The sequence below is a fragment of the Pecten maximus genome, chromosome 2 (assembly GCF_902652985.1).
Source record: "Pecten maximus chromosome 2, xPecMax1.1, whole genome shotgun sequence".
In the NCBI taxonomy this organism is placed as follows: Eukaryota; Metazoa; Mollusca; class Bivalvia; order Pectinida; family Pectinidae; genus Pecten; species Pecten maximus.
Window position 1 is genome coordinate 34400722 of NC_047016.1, and position 23229 is coordinate 34423950.

At 37.2% G+C, this 23229-nt stretch overlaps 1 protein-coding gene across 1 annotated transcript in view; it reads left to right on the forward strand.

Annotated features, from left to right (window-relative positions):
* Nucleotides 1–1725: 1725 nt before the first annotated feature.
* Nucleotides 1726–23229, forward strand: part of LOC117321876 (semaphorin-5A-like) — a 108613-nt gene continuing 87109 nt past the window's right edge. The window contains exon 1 of the mRNA XM_033876484.1: nucleotides 1726–2563. The gene's annotated coding sequence lies outside the window, so the exon portion shown is untranslated. The remainder of the gene's footprint in view (nucleotides 2564–23229) is intronic.

Below are 23229 nucleotides of genomic sequence, written 5' to 3' on the forward strand. Positions count from 1 at the left end.
TATACAGGTTGAATCTTTACCCAGGTAAAATACATAGAGGTTGTATCTCTACTATGGCAAAAATATAGAATAGTGGTTTCTCTAGCCAGGTAAAATATATACAGGATGAATATGTTGCCAGGTAAAATACAGGTTGTCTCTCTACCCAGGTAAAATATATGGAAGTAATCACTCTACTGGTCAAATATAAACTGGTGACATTACAAGATAAACTATATATTGGTCACTCTACACAGGTATTCTATACTGATTGCTCTATACAGGTTAACTTTAACTGGTTACTCTATATAGGTAAAAACTATAACTGGTTACTCTACACAGGTAAAACATGTCTACACAGGTAAAACCTGTAACTGGTCACTCAACACAGGTAAAACCTGTAACTAGTCATTCTACACAGGTAAAAACTATAACTGGTTACTCTACACAGGTAAAACATGTCTACACAGGTAAAACCTGTAACTGGTCATTCTACACAGGTAAAAACTTTACTTGTCACTATACACAGGTTATCTATATAATGATAGCTCTATACAGATTAACTATAACTGGTCATTATATAGGTAAAACATTTTAACTGGTCACTCTTCACAGGTAAACTAAATGTTAGTCATTCAGAAAATATTAATTATATATATGCAGGTCACTGAACAATGATCATTTAAAACAATTTCTAACTAGGATATATAATGACTAAGATACAGATGCATGTAAACTTATACTGACCCCTATTCAGTTAAACATAGGCTCCCATACACCTGTATTTTCACAGGTCCCTGTGCACAAGTAGAGCTCTGTATAGCGTCAATCCCCTGTGTGTACTACAATTCAACCTGTCTATAAATGCCACTCAAGGAGTAGAGAAAAGTGACCTTGGTAGGCAGGTATCCTTTATATAAAGTTTATATTTATATACAGGGAACACATGGTACATTGGGAAACAAAACAGGTGACCTTTATATAGAGTTTATATTTATATACAGGGAACACATGGTACATTGGGAAACAAAACAGGTGACCTTTATATAGAGTTTAATATAAATTGTGTCACTGATAGCCAAATTAAATTCTTTGTAAAAATATAACACAGCCAGACTGCATGGTTCCTCTGTACAGGTGCAAAATGGCAAGAGATGAAGTCAGTGAAAATACCTATTGGTCCTGATGTACAGGTAGATAATGAATATACTCTTAATATATAAAAGATCCATTCCTTTGTACACAGGTAACTTTTACATCTTGACCTCTGTAAACAGTTCAAGTCCAGAGTTATACACTGGTTTTTTTTATACATAAGTGAAATATATTATATATCCTGGCCTTTATGTACAGGTATAGGGTCTCCACAGACAAAAACACTACAGAGAATGGAATACTGGTTTCTGTGTGCAGGTAAACTGTTTAGATACATTTTTCTTGTCTATTAATACAGGTAAAGTTTATTGATATGAAGTGGTCTTTATATTCAGAAAAAAAACTATATGAATACATTCTGGCCTCTATATAGAGGTATAAGGTCTGTTCTCATAAATTGACATATACAGGGTAACACATGCTCCCTCCAGTACTAAACTCCCAGCAACACTTTAGAACAGACATGTCATTCAAACTAACAGTACTGCCTACCTCTAACTTGACTCCCCTTTCTTTAAAGGGCCAACAAACTATCAGTGGGAGCACAGACCTAGTTCAGTCTTGTGTGCAGCCTTCGTCAGCCAGTCTGGCACTTTATATGAGCTAATAGTGGAGAAGTTTAATAGTTAGCTGCCTTGGCATGGGAGCCCATCACAGTGTTTAGGGACAGATGGAATAGTTTAAGGCTCTGCTTTTCAGCTGGTGTGTATGTGTGTGCTTTTTTTTTGATTGAATTGATCTGCATAATGATCGTAAATATTTTTTGCCACAAAATCTTACTGTTGGGAAAATTTGTATGCAGTCCAGGAATACACCTGAGTTAAATATATAGTGTCTGGGTGTCGTAGGGCAGCAAGGTTGGAGAAAATTCAGACTTTGGATATACTGAATACTTGACCAGTGGACAAGCAAAGGAGATTACGGCCCATTATACTTGTCCACAAGTGGATCTATGAAGTTTGGGAGCTGATGAAAAAGTGTTACAACTTCAAATACTCAAGGAGATTTGTGATATCTAAATTCTTACAACCCTATCTTCTGTAGGTGAAGACAAGCACACGACAGGATCAAAGTAGCTTTAGTTTAAATCTCCGTGTTTTAATACACTTTTCTGGAGCATGGTGACCTCTGTGGAAATATGAATATAAGTTAAATATAGTTGTGGTCAGTTTTTTCTTTACCTGGGTTAAAATTGAGACAGAGTGTTGCGACTAAATTGGCGTGGAGAATAATAATTTTTATTACCGAGTGTTATCAGGGATCAATTTGACTGCAAGTTGGATTTATATTCAAGTTAAATTGAAAAAAACAACTTGTTATCACTGAGATTTACCTTACAGGAATTTTAACGTGTTATCTGAGGATAGTGTTTTCCTGGTGTTTACCTACAGAAAACAGGTGTTGGATGTGATCGGCGAAAGGAGACCAGGTAAGAATGGCTAATGAGTTGAGTGTTTTTGCGACAGTATTTGTTCTGTGGGAGTGAACTAGGGCAAGTGTAGGTTTTATATACCATATACTCTCTGCTTCTGACATTCGTGTCTTGCATAATGCATTTACCTGTGGTCTAGGGCAGGTAAGAGGTGTTGAAACGGTGTCTGGAGTTGAGCTCTGGTCTGTTGGAGTTTGACGACAGATGCATCGGCTTATTGAATCTTAAGGGTATATCGTTTGTGTCAGCAGTGCATCATGGCTATCACACTGAACTTGACATCTTAACATACAAGTGTATATGTGTAGATGTGACAGAGAATAGCACATGTATTTAAGTATGAAATCATCATAGGTAGAGAAAGTGTCAAATTAATTAATAAAACAGCATCATACATAATAACTGTTTTTGTCCTGGGCTTGTCAATGGGACTTAGGGGCCAAAAAGTGTGAAATCCAGAAGCAAATTACATTTATTTAAGTTAGGAAAATATCAAAACTTGCCTAGAAATATCAAAACTTGCCTTGTCAGGAAATATCAAAACTAGTCTTCCCAGGAAATATCAAAACTTGCCAAGATATATCAAACTTGCCTTTTCGGGAAATATAAAAACTTGCCAAGATATATCAAAACCTGCCTTGTCGGCAAACATCAAAACTTGACAGGAAATATCAAAACTTCTCTGAACAATTAAGATAAAGGAGGGGTGTGCAATAACCCGATAATTTGAATCAAATTATTAGTCACAAAACATTAATGATGCAATACACTTTATATCTCATGGAGTTAATTATTCAAATTAAAACAGTTTAAACTGGTGTTAAATTTGTATCACATTTCTATTTTAAATTGTTTTGAGACATAATAATAATGAATGTGTCAATTGTTCAGACAGCTTGATGTAACACCATCAAAGTTCAATGTGGATTCTTAATGCTGTATTCTCGTTCAGGAAAACGTTAATTATTTTTTGACATGTTGGGTTACAATTTGAAATTGGATGCTGAGAGTAGCTGAGATTTAGTGCTGGATACAGTTGTAGATTTCCCCGATAGTACTTTTTAAGTAATTTTAATTTGTATGGAGACTGCTCACTGAATTGAGACATTAATTGAAGAGATGGGCCAGTAAAGTTGTTGCTGTATCAGTTTACTTTAGCGATAGCTTTCGGGGGAACTAATTTGGTGAAGACTATCAATATAATCGACAGATAACGAATCATTTGGGTGCTTTTGTTTGGGACTTATCTGGTCAAATGTTTGAGGTTTGCATAATTAGCTTTTGGAAGAAATCTGTGTATTTTTGTCTGCTAATCTCAGTCTGACGTTCACACTGACGTGGCAGCCGAGTGAGTGCATTTAGTCCACATCTGTTTGCTGTATATACGAAAAAAGTTAATTACTAACTGTTTTCTGTTCTTCGACTAACCATGTAGTTACCTAACTCTACTGGGAGAACACAGCTTTGTCTCTCTGTCTTTCGCTTTTCTAGTCCTAGGAAAACACCTGCTAGGATACTTCCAGGTACTTCAAGTCTTCAGTACCAAACTGCAAGATGCTTTTCATAATCGGCTAACTTAATTGTACCAAAGAGCCAGAATATCAAGTTCAAATAATGTTATGGATATGATTAGTACCAAATTAATAAGACAGTGAATCTTTACTTAAGTTGAATAAGCAAGAGGCAATAAGGCTTGATGTTAGATTATTACACAATATTCCAATCTGACAGGATTCCAGTGTCAGTGAAGTAAAGACAATAAAGATTTACGTAAGTTGAATAAACAAAAGGCAATAAGTGTTGGATGTTATTTTATTACACAATGGTACCAAAGTAATAAGAGAATAAGTATTTGCATATGTGCTTAATAAGTAATTTAAGTCTGGCAGGACTCTGCGATTGGTAATAAGTGGTAAAAAGTAGTAAGGAAATAAGGCTTTAATGAACCAAATAAGTGATATTCATTGTACAAATAAAAATCTATACAATGATGAATTTTAGCTTTATATGTACCAGCAGCTAAATAAATCTTAGCTCCACAAATATAGACACGAGAAGCGTACAGATATTGACACAATTAGCTTACAACTATGGACTCAAATTTAAATAATAACTCAGAAATAATAAGACATTATTAAAGCTTGTATAAGCTAAATAAGCATTCTATACTAAGCAGTATGGATGTGATGAGACATTTATCTTTAATACGTGTGGTTCTTGTAGAAGGTTTTTTGTGCAGCCACACTATATACAATGTCATTGATGTGAAGTCTCGTTATATTTCTGTGTGTGTAAGATTAAAGACTTCATTACATAGTGTTGTATTGTAGAGATTCTACACTACTCTTCATTCATGTGTTACTCAGACTGAGGTACGGTAGTTGTATTTGAATGCCTGTGGCAGTATTCATTCACAGCTGCACACTGACGTTTGTAAGCTGCACACATTTCCAAGGTTTTTCGGTGATGTGTGTTCCGTTTCAGAGAACATGGAGGCTTTTTGAGCTCCGAGTATAAAATGTAAAATATAGAATATGTTTAAATACTTTTAAATCAAAGAACGTACAAATCGCCAGACTACATGATGTATTAGAATGGAAATTATTGTGTTGTAATTCGAGACAAGTTCATTTCCTCACCTACTTGAGAATGTGAAGATAAGTAAACCAAGTGGTCTCCCCTTCTGGAAGTCTTGTTTTAAGTATAGCGAAAGAAAATGTAATGAGGTCAACTAAGTCATTGGAATAAACAGAAACAATAAATTTTGTTTAAAGAAACCGGATTTGTTTGTATTTATACACATCATTTAGTAATCGCCTTTGGGATGTTGAAGTGCAAGATTTTATATATCTGGGTTTGTAAAAGGGCAACTTTTATTATTAGTTGTACTTAACTAGAACTAGATTGTCTATAGAAGTTGAATTCCTCATGTTTAAGTTGAATTGATCAATGAAGAATTTCCAATTCAAGATAACCCTTATTTTGAACAAGGGGAGATAAGCCAAGTCTTTACCTTAGTAATATAAAGAAGAAATTCAACTAAAAAGTTAGATTTCCTTGGATATATATCTGATTTTAGATATCCTACCTTTCAAGCTAGAAGTCGATCAGCTGGTAGAACATGGACAATTCTAGGCAAAAACACTGACGCTTTTAACCAGTGTTATTACCAGAACCCTGCTACCATTTGGTTTACAGTTGTAACGGTGTTGCAGCTTTAAGATTTTCTTGTTGCTGCAATAACAAACATTGCTGGAAACCTGCCACTAATGTATGTCTGCTGCACCTGGAATAATAACAGTTTATTTACTATAGAGTTTTTTTATCTGCCTACTCTTGTCTTGTGATGGGTATTGTAGTATTCCCAGTGTTACGTTTGTACCAAGTGATACACCTTAGATACTCCATACTTATCACTGGCTTGACATGCAAATCTGACAATTCTGTGACTCCCTGAGTAATAGCATATACAAATTACATACATATTGAATACATCGTGTAGTCTTTTAATTGGTCCCTGAGTTTAGTCTCATCAAAATCTGTTTGTTAATTGGTCCCCGAGTTTGGTCTCATCAAAATCTGTTTGATCCAGTCCCATGGTTGTTCAGGACTCATTGTCCAAGTTTGTCACCCATTGATGCCCTCGAGTCTGGTTCCAGAATGTTCTAGACATGTTTTGAATCTAAATGTCCAAACAAGGTGATCCACACATTGTTCTGCTCCTCATGGTTTTTTTTTGGTCTGGTCTCCAAAATGTTTTAGTTCCTGTATTCGCATTTTGGATCCAGTACCCAACGTTTGGTGAGATCAGTAAAATTTTTGTCTATGCAGAAATAATTTGTCTTTAGTAAAATTGCTCAAAAGTCTATTACCGGTTAGCTTAAATTAATCATTGGTTATTTTAGTTAAACCATATGCAACTATGAGAGAAAGTTATCAATGGACAACATACCTTCTCAGTTCTCAAGAGGATAAAATTACTGAATTAAAGCGCTATTTCTGAGCAATTTACACCACTAAGTAATCTTATAACTTAATATGTTGACAGTTTAATACATGTACAAGGTCAAGCGTTACCAAACCATCCCCTGGCCTCTGTTGGTCGCGTTAATCACCACACCTTTCTGGTGTACAGGTGAGACACTTTGACATTAAAGAGTCGTTACAATTTTCCTCTCCTACCTTATCACACCTACCATCAACACTTCCCTGAATGAAACCCAAACCTGATCAAATTTTCACAGTATACTGCAGATATTTTGATTTTTTGTTTTTTTTTCTGGCCAGTGCTTTACAAAATGGCCAGAATTAAAATCATTCAAGGAACTTGTTCAATTGTGTCTTAATATCTGTTCTGCAGATGAAATTATACAGCAAATTGTTGAAAAAACAAATGCTGAAAATGGTTGATTTTATAGTGTAATGATATTTTTTAGACCTGTCCTTATTTTGCTGTGTCAGACTCAACTAAAATATTCTGTAATTAACATAATGATATATCTAAACATAAACTTAGTTAGAAGCAAGCAGAAACTCTTCTTGGCGACCATATAACAATCAGACTTAATATGACAAGACTTGAAAAACATCATCACCAGACTCCGAAAATTATTGGAGCCAAAAAAGACACCAATGAGACATGGAAACCTTCAGACTGTAATGACTCGGTGACCCGAAACCAGTGAGGCTCAGAAACCAGACCATGGAAACTCAGGAGACCTGACCTGAAGGGTTCAGTTTGAAACCTAAGAGCAATGAGGCTTCATCAAAGACCTGAGAGATATTGGGGCTCAGTTGGAGACAGGAGACCAATGACACACTAACTGGAACCAAAGACATTATAAAACACTTGAGACTATCCAAAGATTTGGACCAGATCAAAGAAATAAGAAAAAAGCGAAGTAACGTTACCAAGTAACATGACCATTAGGGACCTGAGATAAGATCTCGATTAATGACATATTTGACCATGAGATCAAACCATTGGGACTGAATCTGAATGGTAGACTATTGAGAGCAAGTCTCACCATGAAGCTAGAGCAAATGTACCCTGACTTCACTAGATCGCGGAGACGAATCTAGACCATGTTTGAGAATCTGCCCAACATACTAAGCCTGTTACATTTCAGACATAATAAGTATATAAACTCTCATAATATTGACAGAAAGACCTTCTTCAGTGTATATTGGCTGTAGAGAGGGGGTGACAGGTCAGGCCCAAATTGTGATGTATCTGGTATCTCGGCCTTTCATCTTCTCTAAGCTGAATCTCCGGCTTGTGTTTTGAAGAGTTAATGATGTGTATAGGAAATAGACTGTCCTGCACCCCTACATAGTAAAGTGGACCATGCTATTTCAAAAATATTGGGAAATCTGAAAACATGAAAGGGGAGGATTAGATTGTATTTCAGTACAAAAATATGTCATATGTACTATATGTATATTTATATACCTACCGATAATTATACATGTTTACTTATATAAACATTTGAAACTCTATACTTTCAAGGTAGCTTAAGATATCTATTACAAGGAAACCCTGAAAGTTGTAATTTGATATATCATCATTTATAACTCCAGACATTACTTTTACATGTACTTTCCATTTCAAATACATCTGATGTAATGGATTTTAAACTGCAATCAGAATTTGATGAAAATGCACAAGGAATCTGATACTGTTGATGCCTGAACCGTTTTTTTTTTTCTTTTCTTACCACTTTTTCTTGGAATATACTATAATTGAAAATGCAGTTTGGAAATTGATATGGAAATTTTTTTTTTTCAATTGCTGAATTGTCTTACAAGAAATTATATTGAATTTTAATAAGGAATACTTAAACTGTTAGATGTGAAGATGGTTTTATGGTGCATGTTTTCACATTTTTACACAAAAGTCTGTAATAAAAGGAAAAAGAACGGTAATGCTTTCCCAAAAAATTATAATATCAGCCTTTACTTTTATTTCTTCATTTTTTTTTTCAAAATTTCTTGTAATTTCTTAGGGTAATTTTCTTCTATCTAAAACTAATGATAAATTAGACCCTTTGAAAATAACCATTTGTACAGTAAAGTTAAATTCTCTTAAATTCAAAGATCAGGATGTGTTTAAATGTAAAAGATTTAAGACTATCAAAGTTTCGTTGATTTAAACTGATAAGTCATGACCAGGGTGCATGCTCAAGATTTATTGTAACAAGGTAGATATAATGATATAGAAGGGTTACTATCTGGCCTGGTGGTCTGTACACAAAACACTGGCTAATACCTCTGTACATAGACACAACATTACATAAACCTGACTTATGGTAGTCACAGGATGTGGGGCAACACAGAGTTTTATTGAACTATAACTCAAACGTTAAAGGTTTCTGTTCGATGGCTTTTCTATACCTCCAATAAGTCAAATATGTCTTCATAGAACTGCAAACAAACTGCTCAAACAGGCCCGATAGGAAACCCAAATATTGCTTTTGTGGAATTTGTTTTTGATTGGTCAGTATAGGAAATGATTTAGCTCGTTGAATGTGAGTACCGTAGTGTAAATACAGGATATATAACATACAGTACTATTGTATGATGTCATTATGGGAGTCCTAATCATTTTCTAGTCCTATTGATATATGTGTGTTGTGTACTGACAGGCATTGTAAACTTTGTGTCTGGAGGGGGGTATCACATTGGGTTGTTCCCCCACCCTGCTATGGTAATGTCACTAGTGTTGTTTTCGAGCTGGCATTTTGAGGATCGCTGTCTTATAGACATTGTGTGTAATGTTTTAGGATATAAAAGAGCTCACTGAGTTCCCCTGGCAGTCTCCTATAGTTCACTTCACACCACTGATAAAAGGATATATATAAAAATCAGAGTTTTTTTGTCTGTTGATTCATTTGTCCTTCTGTCTGCGAGGCTATAGAGAATTCATTATGTCATCATCATGTTATATAAAAATATCAACAGATATTACCAACATTGAAATAGAATTGTAATTCTAAATCAAAATCAATAAAAGGGTTTACAAGTAGAAACAAAATATAGATTTTCATCGAGACCCTTGAAACGGTGCAGGGAGACAGAGACCAGGAGTTCCAGGGGGCAGAGCGTCTTCTGCTTCATCCACAACATCTGTCACACAAATGCACCACGGTAGATCCGATCTGGGGTAAATCATATTTTCAAAATGAGAACTTTTTTCCAAATAAGAACTTATTATGGTAGTAACATAAACCAGCCTAGTTCTCATTTGATAACCACTTTATTTATTCTGTTATAAGACAAAGATCCCGGCCTTTTAACGCACACATATCATTTAACTATGAGTATTTTTACAGAACTGTCAAGAAATATAGCTGGGCTCGTTATCAGGCATGGACTTGTGTCCAGATATATATTGGTATACCATTCATTTTTCAATAGAAATTATATTTGTCTATACTGTATAGCCAAAATATAGCAAAAGAATGGTGTTTTGGGATACGATATGTGACCAGAAATAGAGAATATCAGTCAGCCCGCAGGTTACGTTAATGTTTTTGAGCTGTGTGTCATAAAACTTCTAATTACCTGATGTAAATTAAACAAACAGGAAGGCACACACATAAATATAACCTAGAGTCAAGGTGTCAGTGTCTTACCTGACATACGACTGACACTATATATAGACTGTTCCTTTATAAAGGTTTTGGCCATGTTAATTGTCTGATTGCATGATGTATAGCTGTGTATATTTATATGTGTTCAATGGCTACAACATTTGTTAGATTAGTGTCAAAGCCGTATAGACCTCACTTTATATTCCGTTGCTCTTTATATAAAAAAACGTTTTATTATTTTATTCCTATTTCACTCAGTTTATAGTTATTTGATGCAATCATGAAGGAATTTGAATCACAATGCTAGGTTTTGTTGCTTGATTTAGGTTTGAATAGAAGAGATATTTTAATTAACAAATTAAAATAATTTGTGAATTAGTGTTGATTTCCCAGGCAAATTAATACAGAGAGTCTTTGTTTACCATAAAGTGTTTGAAATGTATTATTGTCATTATCACAATAATGAATTGTTTGTTTCTAGAAAAACAGTGGAATAGCTTGCATAATTAAATAACATCCTGAGATACAGTTGAGATATCAATCATGTTCAAATTTGTTTGTAAAAAGGAATGTAATTATGTACAGGTAAAAATGTTTGTCAACTTTTGGGTCTATATATAAAATATTCAAATCGCTGTAATCCTACAGTGTACAGATGATGCTCGTTAGGAATTGATGATTATTAATTGATATGAATAATTGATGAATACCATAATAGGAAATTTGTAGGCAGATAAGCTCCTTTTTACCAGTAACTTCAAAACATATATGGGAGATAACTCCATACAGAAAAACTAAAAGTGGAACTCTTCATTATAATTACAGCTGGTGCAGCAGTACATCTTACCTTAATACAATAATTTCTGTGTAGTATTCAAATGTGCGTATTTTGATTGAACTAAAATACCGCCTTAAAGTTTAAATATGTCATATGTAATTAAATTCATTTGAAGACAAAAAACATCTGTCATATATCTTTTAATTCAACAGTATGTTTAATGTATTTGAATGTTTTGATAGATTTACAAATGAGGACTATAAGTGTATCAATTTCAACCATTGTAATATTTCCCAGGACAGAGTATATCCATGTCGAGGATGGTGTCGTACATCAGTGTATCTGTTACAGGATAGATGTCAGGTTTCCTAATTGTCAATAAATACCTGTCCAAGCTACACAGGTGTGATTGGTGTCTCTGTTACACTGCTGTACCTTAACGGTCTGATTAAAATACCAATTAACATACCTATACCAGGTACGAATGCCATTAACCCATTAAAACTTAACTATACTTTTATGGAATTTAATGAAATATTTCAGTTCTTTCCTTTGATCTCTCTTACTGAACTGATCACTATGAAAGAAATTTGAGGAAAAATGAATTTGTATATATATCAGTACTAGCTACTTAAGTAAATACACATACTTAACCCAGGTCAGATGTATTGTACAGTGGTGTCAATTTCACTGAGAGACTTAAAATCAATATTGATTTGAAGTGTAATATCAAATAATCTTCATACAGATATAACTGTCTGTGAGAACCTTAAATAAAGCTTATTATAAATTTTGGACAAAAAGATAGTGATTATCAAACATCTGAGAGTAAATAGACTTTGATCAAAGGTTTCAAATTTCGTGTTACACACTGACCATTCAATTCCATCTCCTCATTATCGCAGGCAGGTGTAAGGGTGGGAGTGGTCAGTGAAGGTAAAGTGATGAGCTACAGATTCCCAGTGGTCAGTTTTAAAGCTAAAACTGACCTCAGGGGGCTATAATCCTTGACAATTAGGACAAAATAAATGGCAAGAAATTTTCAAAAGACCATTGACTATGACCATGTTAGTGGAAGAGAGTGTGTATGTCAGCCATGGGTGGGTTTAAAGGACTTGATAATCCCTTCCCTACCAGAGATTATAATCTGTGTAAAGCTGATATGACTGCCGTCAAAACACCACATGTCATTATGAGGTGTAAATATTGATATCCTGAGTTTCTCACAGAACTCGGAGGACCTGCTGTTTTAGGGGACTAATCATGATGATACCATGTAATTTTCTGGTATAATCTTGTAAAGACCATACTACTCTTACCTTATATACTGTAAATAAAATCTTAATTCTTGAACATCTTGGATTTCTCCATGTTAAAATCTCCATACTATCTCTATGATTTAATTACGACTGAAGTTCAGTTAATATTCAACTATTTCAAATGCTCCCCGTTTGACCCATGCACAATTCAACTCAATTGAAATGTTAACTTGGTAAAACTTAACTGGTTTAATTACACTGATATCTGACCTGATAAGACATAAACCATGCACCAGTTAAAAAGTTAACCAAGTTTGATTATTTTGTTGGGTAGTTGATGTCCTTAATGGCCAGGGACATTACATCTCTATAACCTAGTTACTGGAAATACTGACCTGATCACTACCTGAGCATTTCTAGTATAACTTCATTAACCTTTAACCTGGTTATTAAAGATCACCTTAACCTTTGACCTGGGTGGACTGCCTTAACCTTTAACCTGTTAGGAATACCTTAACCTTTAAACTGGATAAGACTACCTTAACCTTTGACCTGGTAGGACTACCTTAACATTTAACCTGGTAAGACTACATTAACCTTTAACCTGGTAAAACTACCACCTGTATACAACGCAGTTAAAAGTTCTGACTCCACATGGACATTGATTAAGCCCCACACCCTGTACCCTGTCCCTTACCAAACCTTCCCCTGACATTGATTAAGCCCCACACCCTGTACCCTGCCCCTTACCAAACCTTCCCCTGACATTGATTAAGCCCCACACCCTGTACCCTGCCCCTTACCAAACCTTCCCCTGACATTGATTAACCCTTACACCCTGTACCCTGCCCCTTACCAAACCTTCCCCTGACATTGATTAACCCCCACACCCAGTACCCTGTCCCTTACCAAACCTTCCCCTGACATTGATTAAGCCCCACGCCCTGTACCCTGCCCCTTACCAAACCTTCCCCTGACATTGATTAACCCCCACACCTTGTACCCTGCCCCTTACCAAACCTTCCCTTGACATTGATTAAGCCCCACGCCCTGTACCCTGCCCCTTACCAAACCTTCCCCTGACATTGATTAACCCCCACACCTTGTACCCTGTCCCTTACCAAACCTTCCCCTGACATTGATTAAGCCCCACGCCCTGTACCCTGCCCCTTACCAAACCTTCCCCTGACATTGATTAACCCCCACACCTTGTACCCTGCCCCTTACCAAACCTTCCCCTGACATTGATTAACCCCCACACCCTGTACCCTGCCCCTTACCAAACTTTCCCCTGACATTGATTAAGCCCCACACCCAGTACCCTGCCCCTTACCAAACCTTTCCCTGACATTGATTAACCCTTACACCCTGTACCCTGCCCCTTACCAAACCTTCCCCTGACATTGATTAACCCTTACACCCTGTACCCTGCCCCTTACCAAACCTTCCCCTGACATTGATTAACCCCACACCCTGTACCCTGCCCCTTACCAAACCTTCCCCTGACATTGATTAAGCCCCACACCCTGTACCCTGCCCCTTACCAAACCTTCCCCTGACATTGATTAAGCCCCACACCCTGTACCCTGCCCCTTACCAAACCTTCCCCTGACATTGATTAAGCCCCCCACCCTGTACCCTGCCCCTTACCAAACCTTCCCCTGACATTGATTAACCCTTACACCCTGTACCCTGCCCCTTACCAAACCTTCCCCTGACATTGATTAAGCCCCACACCCTGTACCCTGCCCCTTACCAAACCTTCCCCTGACATTGATTAAGCCCCACACCCTGTACCCTGCCCCTTACCAAACCTTCCCCTGACATTGATTAAGCCCCACACCCTGTACCCTGCCCCTTACCAAACCTTCCCCTGACATTGATTATCCCTTACACCCTGTACCCTGCCCCTTACCAAACCTTTCCCTGACATTGATTAACCCTTACACCCTGTACCCTGCCCCTTACCAAACCTTCCCCTGACATTGATTAACCCCCACACCCTGTACCCTGCCCCTTACCAAACCTTCCCCTGACATTGATTAAGCCCCCACACCCTGTACCCTGCCCCTTACCAAACCTTCCCCTGACATTGATTAACCCCTTACACCCTGTACCCTGCCCCTTACCAAACCTTCCCCTGACATTGATTAACCCCCACACCCTGTACCCTGCCCCTTACCAAACCTTCCCCTGACATTGATTAACCCCCACACCCTGTACCCTGCCCCTTACCAAACCTTCCCCTGACATTGATTAAGCCCCCACACCCTGTACCCTGCCCCTTACCAAACCTTCCCCTGACATTGATTAACCCCCACACCCTGTACCCTGCCCCTTACCAAACCTTCCCCTGACATTGATTAAGCCCCACACCCTGTACCCTGCCCCTTACCAAACCTTCCCCTGACATTGATTAACCCCCACACCCTGTACCCTGCCCCTTACCAAACCTTCCCCTGACATTGATTAAGCCCCCACACCCTGTACCCTGCCCCTTACCAAACCTTCCCCTGACATTGATTAAGCCCCACACCCTGTACCCTGCCCCTTACCAAACCTTCCCCTGACATTGATTAACCCCCACACCCTGTACCCTGCCCCTTACCAAACCTTCCCCTGACATTGATTAAGCCCCCCCACCCTGTACCCTGCCCCTTACCAAACCTTCCCCTGACATTGATTAAGCCCCCACACCCTGTACCCTGCCCCTTACCAAACCTTCCCCTGACATTGATTAAGCCCCACACCCTGTACCCTGCCCCTTACCAAACCTTCCCCTGACATTGATTAAGCCCCACACCCTGTACCCTGCCCCTTACCAAACCTTCCCCTGACATTGATTAACCCCCACACCCTGTACCCTGCCCCTTACCAAACCTTCCCCTGACATTGATTAACCCCCACACCCTGTACCCTGCCCCTTACCAAACCTTCCCCTGACATTGATTAAGCCCCCACACCCTGTACCCTGCCCCTTACCAAACCTTCCCCTGACATTGATTAAGCCCCACACCCTGTACCCTGCCCCCTTACCAAACCTTCCCCTGACATTGATTAAGCCCCACACCCTGTACCCTGCCCCTTACCAAACCTTCCCCTGACATTGATTAACCCCCACACCCTGTACCCTGCCCCTTACCAAACCTTCCCCTGACCTTATATCGTTACTAGGTATTTCTACAGATACATCCTCTACCTGTCTCCCTGTTACCTCCCCGTAGATATGTTTGTACAGTTGTTGTCTGGGCACGGTTGGTGTGGTGGACACTGTCTGATGTCCCTGGAGATAGTAGTGTTGGTACGATGGTGTAACAGCCATGTAATCTGCAGTACGTATCACACCAGGGTTTAAGTACCTGTATGTAATAAATACGAGGACAATGATAATGGGATTAGTAACCTGGTGTAATACGAGGGTTATCACTACAAAGACAGATTTTATCAACCCAAACTTTCTCTCAAGTAGTGGATAACTAAGATCAACATGGCAGAGCTTGTTAGGCCAAAACATATAAACATGTGTTTCAGAAATATACCTATCAATCAAAACTGCTTTGAGAATCTACTCTTAAAATTGAAAGAAATTTGACAGATGTTCTTGGAATTTAGAGGTGTCCTTCAAAAACGATACTGAGGGAAAACTAATATCATATATTGAAGATATTACATAGTGTACGAATCTTAGAATTTTATTAAATTTGAAATGTGAAACAATATTTTGTTTGTTTGGCCTTAAGAATGTTTGAAACTAATTTGATTAGGCCAGTAAAACACTATCAGATTGTAGAGATAGTATTGGGGTGTTGTCTTACTAAAGGCCAATAGCTGCTATCGGGAACCTTACAGCAATCTGCTCCTCCAATCACGCAATCATGCTGGCTTTTTTTTAGGAGATATCGGTGACTGTCTGATTTTTTGTGTTTTTCATGTCGGGATGAAAATTGACCCAATGTTTTCATTAAAATTCAAAATATCTGTGTTTGTGATTGAATTCACATCAAAGCACAAATGTAAACAAATAGTCCAGATGTCCTCGTGTCTCGGCAGTTTCTTTATAAGTATATTCCCAGAGTGTTTTTGTTCACATTGAGTTACATGGACTTCATAAACAGAACATTTTTATAATTGCTTTAAATTGCCAAGTAAATAAATGGGTATCAAAAAGGGATCATTTCTGGAACCTGGGGAAACTGATAGGATCCTGGGAATTTCCTGGTAGCATTATAACACAGGAGAAGTAGTTTGTATTTCTGTATTGACTGAGTAAATTTCCCCTTCATAGAGGGATGCCATTCACTGAGAATGACTTACTACATGCATTTTTGCATTAAATAAGTCTTGTGGGTGGTTGGGTGGCACAGTGGTAACACACTTGCCTTTTGCCAAGGCGGCTAGGGTTCGATTCCCCGATCGAATGTGAAAAGGTATGGGGGTCACCTGGCTGACGAGGTTGGTTTTCGCGGGGTACTCCGGTTTCCTCCCACGGTAAGACCCCTTACACATTCCCATTCTGGCCAACAAGCGTGATTTTATTAAGTTGGTATAACTTGTTTCGTAATTGTTGTAAAATAGATAATGTTTACATTAAAGTGTTACTTTCAATATAATAGTGGTTTAACTGGCTGGAGTCTGAATTAATGATGATTTGGTTCTGTTTATGCCGAACATCAAAGTTATAATACTCTAAACAATAGTGCATTTCATGGAATTGAAACAGATCAAGATTAAATGCCGTAAGAAGGTGTCAGTAAAGTCAGGTTTCACTCAGATGAAAAAAATATTAGATAGTACCTTGCTATGTTTCCACCATATGTCCCAAAGAAATTTGGATTCAGGATGGGATTTGGCAGTACACCAAAGAAGATATAACATAAAGCTATGGTGATGATGAAAAAAGGGAACTCGGATCTTGTCCATGGTGGTAATTGAGGTATCATGTGAACTGGGGTATTCTATCAAAGGATTAACTGTATATAAACGAGGGACATTATATATCATGGTTTCACTCTATATGAGAAATTGTTTCTTTCAAGATCTTAATGAAAGTTTCTTTGAGTATGTAAATGCCTCTAATTTGACATATCACCTCTGTACTTGGCAGGTTGTATTCTAGAGTTATTGGATCGGCCCGGTTCCATTGCTATATTTTTTGTTTTCACTGTAAGGTTGGTACACTATATATATAAAGGGGCTCAACATTTTATGCAAAGTGTGCCCCACCAGACGGCTTTATGACAGTGTATTTTTTACACAAACATATTACATAAGGTGCTGTGTGTATACGATAGCAGCCTAACCATTAAATGTCCTCCCGAATTCAACACAATACACACGTATAACATGCTTAAAGCCGACAATGTGGAAACCAGGGTGTGCTGTGTTTACGACTACTGACATATGGTTTAGTTGTGTTTGGGCACACACACGGAGATTTTACAGCTTAACAATGATTGTTAGCCAACAGTTACATATTCTACCTTAGTCTGAACTGAGATCAACCTAACCCACATTCTCAATATCAATATACTTCATTATTAAAGCATATGATAACACGTGGAATAAAAACACATTTTTATGTATGTTAAGCCAGATATATTTAATATTAAAGTTGTGCATGGCATTCCATTCCTAAAAAAAAGTAGATTTGAGCACAGGATAAAAAGGACAGACACATACACAACGCTAGTGTGACTTGCAATTATAGGTAGTAGGATTTGACTGGAACAGTTATAGATATAGGGGCAGTCACCCTGAAATTGAAAATGCAAATGCTTGTAAGATTGTCTTTCCTTGATACTTATCAAGTAAGGTAGATCGACTTACTGTTTATTTGAAATTCAATATTGCACAGAAAGCCGGTGGTATATAGTATGTGTTCTCACAAGGATCCCCCGATGAATGTGTGGGTAATACTACCCCTTACCTATTAAGACATCCGAAGGGGCCGATATTGGACTCCTGTCTACATGGTCCCGGTGTTCGTCCTAATGTGTTCCGTTGTTTATGACCCTTACTGTAGTCTCTTTGCTGTCGTTTAATGACAAAGCAACAAATATTCTTGTTTTGATTTGAAAAGAAAATTTCAGTTGAATGAACAATATATTACATCCTAAATTAGTATATTAAGTTTCTGTATGAATTTATTATTTCAAAACTTAGTTTCTTACTTATTTGCATTGTTCTTGAGTTTGTTACTGTAAATTGCTACATTCAGAATTTTTGTCAATCCTCCGCCTTTTAAAACTGGGCCATGGAAGTTGATTGTGCCTGGGTATCAAGTGGGAAACAGACAGGGCCATTTTGAGGTGGGGTATCAAATTGTAGTAGTAAGTGGCTAGCTCACCGGACAACTTGGATGATGCCTGTATGTCATCTAGAGCAATCCGGGCAAACTTTTTTAGCTTCATGAGAAAGGGTCAAGCCATACACCTCAATTCTTCACCGGATCACACAGGATCATTATAGTCTTAATGTTTTACTGACTGAGCAATAACAATGTTCATGAGAGAAAATGCAATAGGTCAAAGGTCAATGCTATAAGTCAAAGGTAACATGCATATCAATGAGATGTAATACACATTGTACTTAAATGCCAAAAGAAGTGATAATGGGTACAATATGGCAACTAATATCAAAGATATTGGACAAAAAAGGTTAAGACATTGAAATGGGGTGCTACCTGTTAAAAGTCAAGTGAGATAAGCATTGTGAGTCAAAGGTCAAATGCATTGAGATAAAGCAACATAAGTCAAAGGTCAAAGTGCATAAGAGATATCAATGTAATTATTCCACTATTGAAAACAATCAACGGTGATGCAGGCTTTATGATGTGTTAGGATCTTCAGTTGAGAAGATGACACCCAGACGACTATAATGACAGGCTACAATGATACCTAAGGACAGTGATTTAAGATGCTTGTCTATGTTTAGGGCTGTAAGGAACACCTTCGTAAGTGTTTCCGTCAATATCAGATTTTTAATGAGTGTTACATTGGGATACCAGGGATGTTTTAAATCTTTATGAACAGAAACACCAGCTTGCACTGTCAACATCAAAGTGAAATACTTTCTCTGCTCTCTAAGAAATATATATTAAGTACTCTTATCAGTCAATGTTCCTCTACATTTCAAAATAGTACCCCAAGGTTTTGAACCATAAACAGACATAATTGATAATATTACTAACGAGCTGACTTGACTGAAATTTAAAATGCTGCTTCAATGCCCAAACAATTGTTAGGTTGTTTGTACATCTCTAATTAGGTCGACCCTGAAACGGAGATGAATTGGGCCAACACTTATATCAATGGGAGGAAGTGGTTGAAAAAAGGTCTGATCTTTACAGCTCTGAGACTGCTCTCTGTGGTTTACCATGATCTGGATTTAAAAACCATGTCCCTTCCTTCCAGCTCTCAATGCTCACAAAATGTGTCGGTGACAACAATCAGGGCCTGTACTCTTTCTGATTGTGAACAATAAACTCTGCTCATCTCATGTTTACATGTTTGCTAAATGGCATTTCTCATTTGCCTGATATATTTAATGAAGTTGGAGGTCACTTGCATATTTGATGAAATTTAATTACATGCCATTTTGATATTTAATTAGGTGACAAAAAGGGATTGGGATGGGTTTTAATCAATTCACGAATTTTCTCCTGCATCTGTACTCATCACACATCTTACATCTCAGAGGGACACAACTCCAACTGACACCAGCTGAACCCCATTAATTTCAAGTTGAATTAGAACTTTTAAATAATAAAAAAAAATAATTCAATGTTAGATGGATAGGTTTGCTTTTAAGCTGAAGAAAACTGATGAGTCAAGGAACATTCAAACCTTGTATAAATCACTGTGTTCTCTAGTTGTGAGTCAGAAAGAGCTCGGATAGTTCAGTCAATTAGAGTTTAATCCTTCGTAACCTCGGGTGAATTCAAGTCACTGGGACTGTAGTTCGAAGCTTTCTACCCATGTCAGTTTGAGTTTCTTGGTAAACGAAGAAATGGATTAGACTGTGCTATTTTGGCTGTTACCTAGGGGAAGACACTTAACCCTTTAATTGCTTTGGATGGCATGTGCCTGGTCTCGTGTATGTTGTTCAGTGAGGTAGCTACCAGCTACTACTAGAAGCCTTGTCTCAGAATGACCCTGGATGTTCATGGGGGCGATTAACCCAAAAGGTTGAGTCAGAAGCTATATCATATACTGAAAGAGAATGAATTTTATTTTCTTAATATGGAAGTTATTAATCAATTAATATGATTTTAGTGAATATTTTGTTCCACAGCTGTTCAGAAATGAGGTTTTTTCCCCCTAACCATGATAAAATTATACATGTAATTTCCAAATGGTACTACTAAATATTGTTTAAAATTTTGTGAAGAAAATTGTCTCTAATAAGGTATTACAGTGGCAAAATGCAATAAAAGCATCTGGGACGTTGATTGCTTTTTCAACTGCTGACACCTTTCCTGTTCCATGTGTAACAGTATGAATATTAAAACGTCTCTTACAGTATGTTACAAAGAAGCGATATACACCTGGTATTATATATTTCTATAACAATAAGTTCCAGATTTTTAATGAATAAGGTAGGTGCATTGTATCACGTTTCCTGTACCTATATATGGATCTCATATAGACAACGGTTTAATTCTCCCAGTTTTAGAGATATTCCGTGGCACAATTTACCCGCAGTATGTGTTTTGTCATTCTCAGACACATTCCATTTGTCATCACCGATTTAAGTAGGCTTGGAGCGTTATGAATATTTATCAAGGGCAAGTTCTCTAGGTCATATACCCCAGGTTGCTTAATGCATACTGAGTGACATACAGAAGCTTGGGGATTTGGATCTTAACTTTATACAAATATCTTGTGTCCATTAAGTGAATATCTAGAGTGTGCTATATGTCTATACACTGGCTGGGGTATTCTCCAGCTATACTGTCCATGTTACTAAACGTGTAATGATCTTACATGTGTCTCGTTAGTCCAGATGTAACGAACATCTGTCTCCTGCCATCCGCTGACGAACATCTTCTTCCCAGGATCGCCTTGGTTTCAGATGTTTTCCCTGCAGGTTCTAGATCAGATGAACTGATAAGGTTTTTGTGTACCTTGATTTATTTCTTCATCTTCTAGATCTGATAAATTCAATTTGATTCTTCTAGTATAATATTCATATGTACAAAGTATCTCAAATCCAGGCAGTCACTGATGAAATTTAATGTGTTTCTCAGGTCACTGATGAAATTAAATCTTGTTATTAATTCTCCAGTCAGTAATGAAATTTCATCTGTTTCTCCATTCACTGATGAAATTTCATCTGCTTCTCCAGTCAATGATGAAATCAAATCTGTTTCTCTAGTCAATGATGAAATCAAATCTGTTTCTCCAGTCACTGATGAAATTTCATCTGTTTCTCCAGTCACTGATGAAATTTCATCTGTTTCTCCAGTCACTGATGAAATTAAATCTGTTTCTCCAGTCACTGATGAAATTTCATCTGTTTCTCCTATCACTGATGAAATTTTATCTGTTTCTCCATTCACTTATAAAATTTCATCTGTTTCACCAGTCACTGATGAAATTTCATCTGTTTCTCCAGTCATCTGTTTCTCCAGTCAGTGATTGAATTTCAGCCTGTTTCTCCAGTCACTGATGAAATTTCATCTGTTTCTCCTATCACTGATGAAATTTCATCTGTTTCTCCTATCACTGATGAAATTTCATCTGTTTCTCCTATCACTGATGAAATTTTATCTGTTTCTCCAGTCACTGATGAAATCAAATCTGTTTCTCTAGTCAATGATGAAATCAAATCTGTTTCTCCAGTCACTGATGAAATTTCATCTGTTTCTCCAGTCACTGATGAAATTTTATCTGTTTCTCCAGTCACTGATGAAATCAAATCTGTTTCTCTAGTCAATGATGAAATCAAATCTGTTTCTCCAGTCACTGATGAAATTTCATCTGTTTCTCCTATCACTGATGAAATTTCATCTGTTTCTCCTATCAATGCTGAAATTTCATCTGTTTCTCCAGTCAGTGATGAAATTTCACCTGTTTCACCAGTCACTGATGAAATTTCAGTCTGTTTCTCCAATCACTGATGAATTTCATCTGTTTCTCCATTAAATTGGTTTCTCCAGTCAATGATGAAATTCCATTTAATTGTCTTCAGCCTTGATGAACATCTATCTATGTTTCTCCGGCCATTGATGGTTTCCATTGGTCTTTCCAAACATTGACAAACCATCATTGGCCTATAGCTACTGACATCATCTGCCTGTTCATCGTCTGATGAATCCCCAACTGTCTCAGTAGCCACTGATGTAATTACAGCTGTCTTATTATTGATGAAATTCCATCTGTCGCAATAGCCACTGATGAACTTAAACCTGTCTCATCATACCACTGATGAACTTAAACCTGTCTCATCATACCACTGATGAACTTAAGCTTAAACCCGTCTTTTCATTAATGAAATTCTATTTGTTTCATCAGCCTCTGATGAACTTGCACATCTTTTTTTTGATGAAAATCCTGCTGCCTCTTCAGCTATATTTGTTCTTCAACTTGTACCACTGGAGTTCTGTAATGTCGATTAAACTTGCTTTAAAATCATCAGAAATATGTTTATGAATAAAAATGATGTTTATAATATATCAGTCTCAGAGTTAGCTACCACAATAAATCCTACTCCTCTAATTGTCTTATGAGTGCAGTAAGACAATTGTTTAATTAGCATGCTGCTACACCTAGGGAAAATGCTCAGCTGTAAGTGTCCCGAGGAACTTCAGTGAATGTAGAAGATGTTTGTATAAACGAGATAACTCTCTCTCTCAGTTTATCCTTTATCATTGGGATGTCATCACATTATTTACAGTAAACTGGCTCTTGTGTAAATTGTGATCTGTACTTTAAGATGATTGCATACTTGGATGTGTGCCATAACAGTAAATAAAAAGTCCTATCTTGATTAGTAGATCTAATACCAGTTTGGCCTTCACACTCTGGGAGTCCT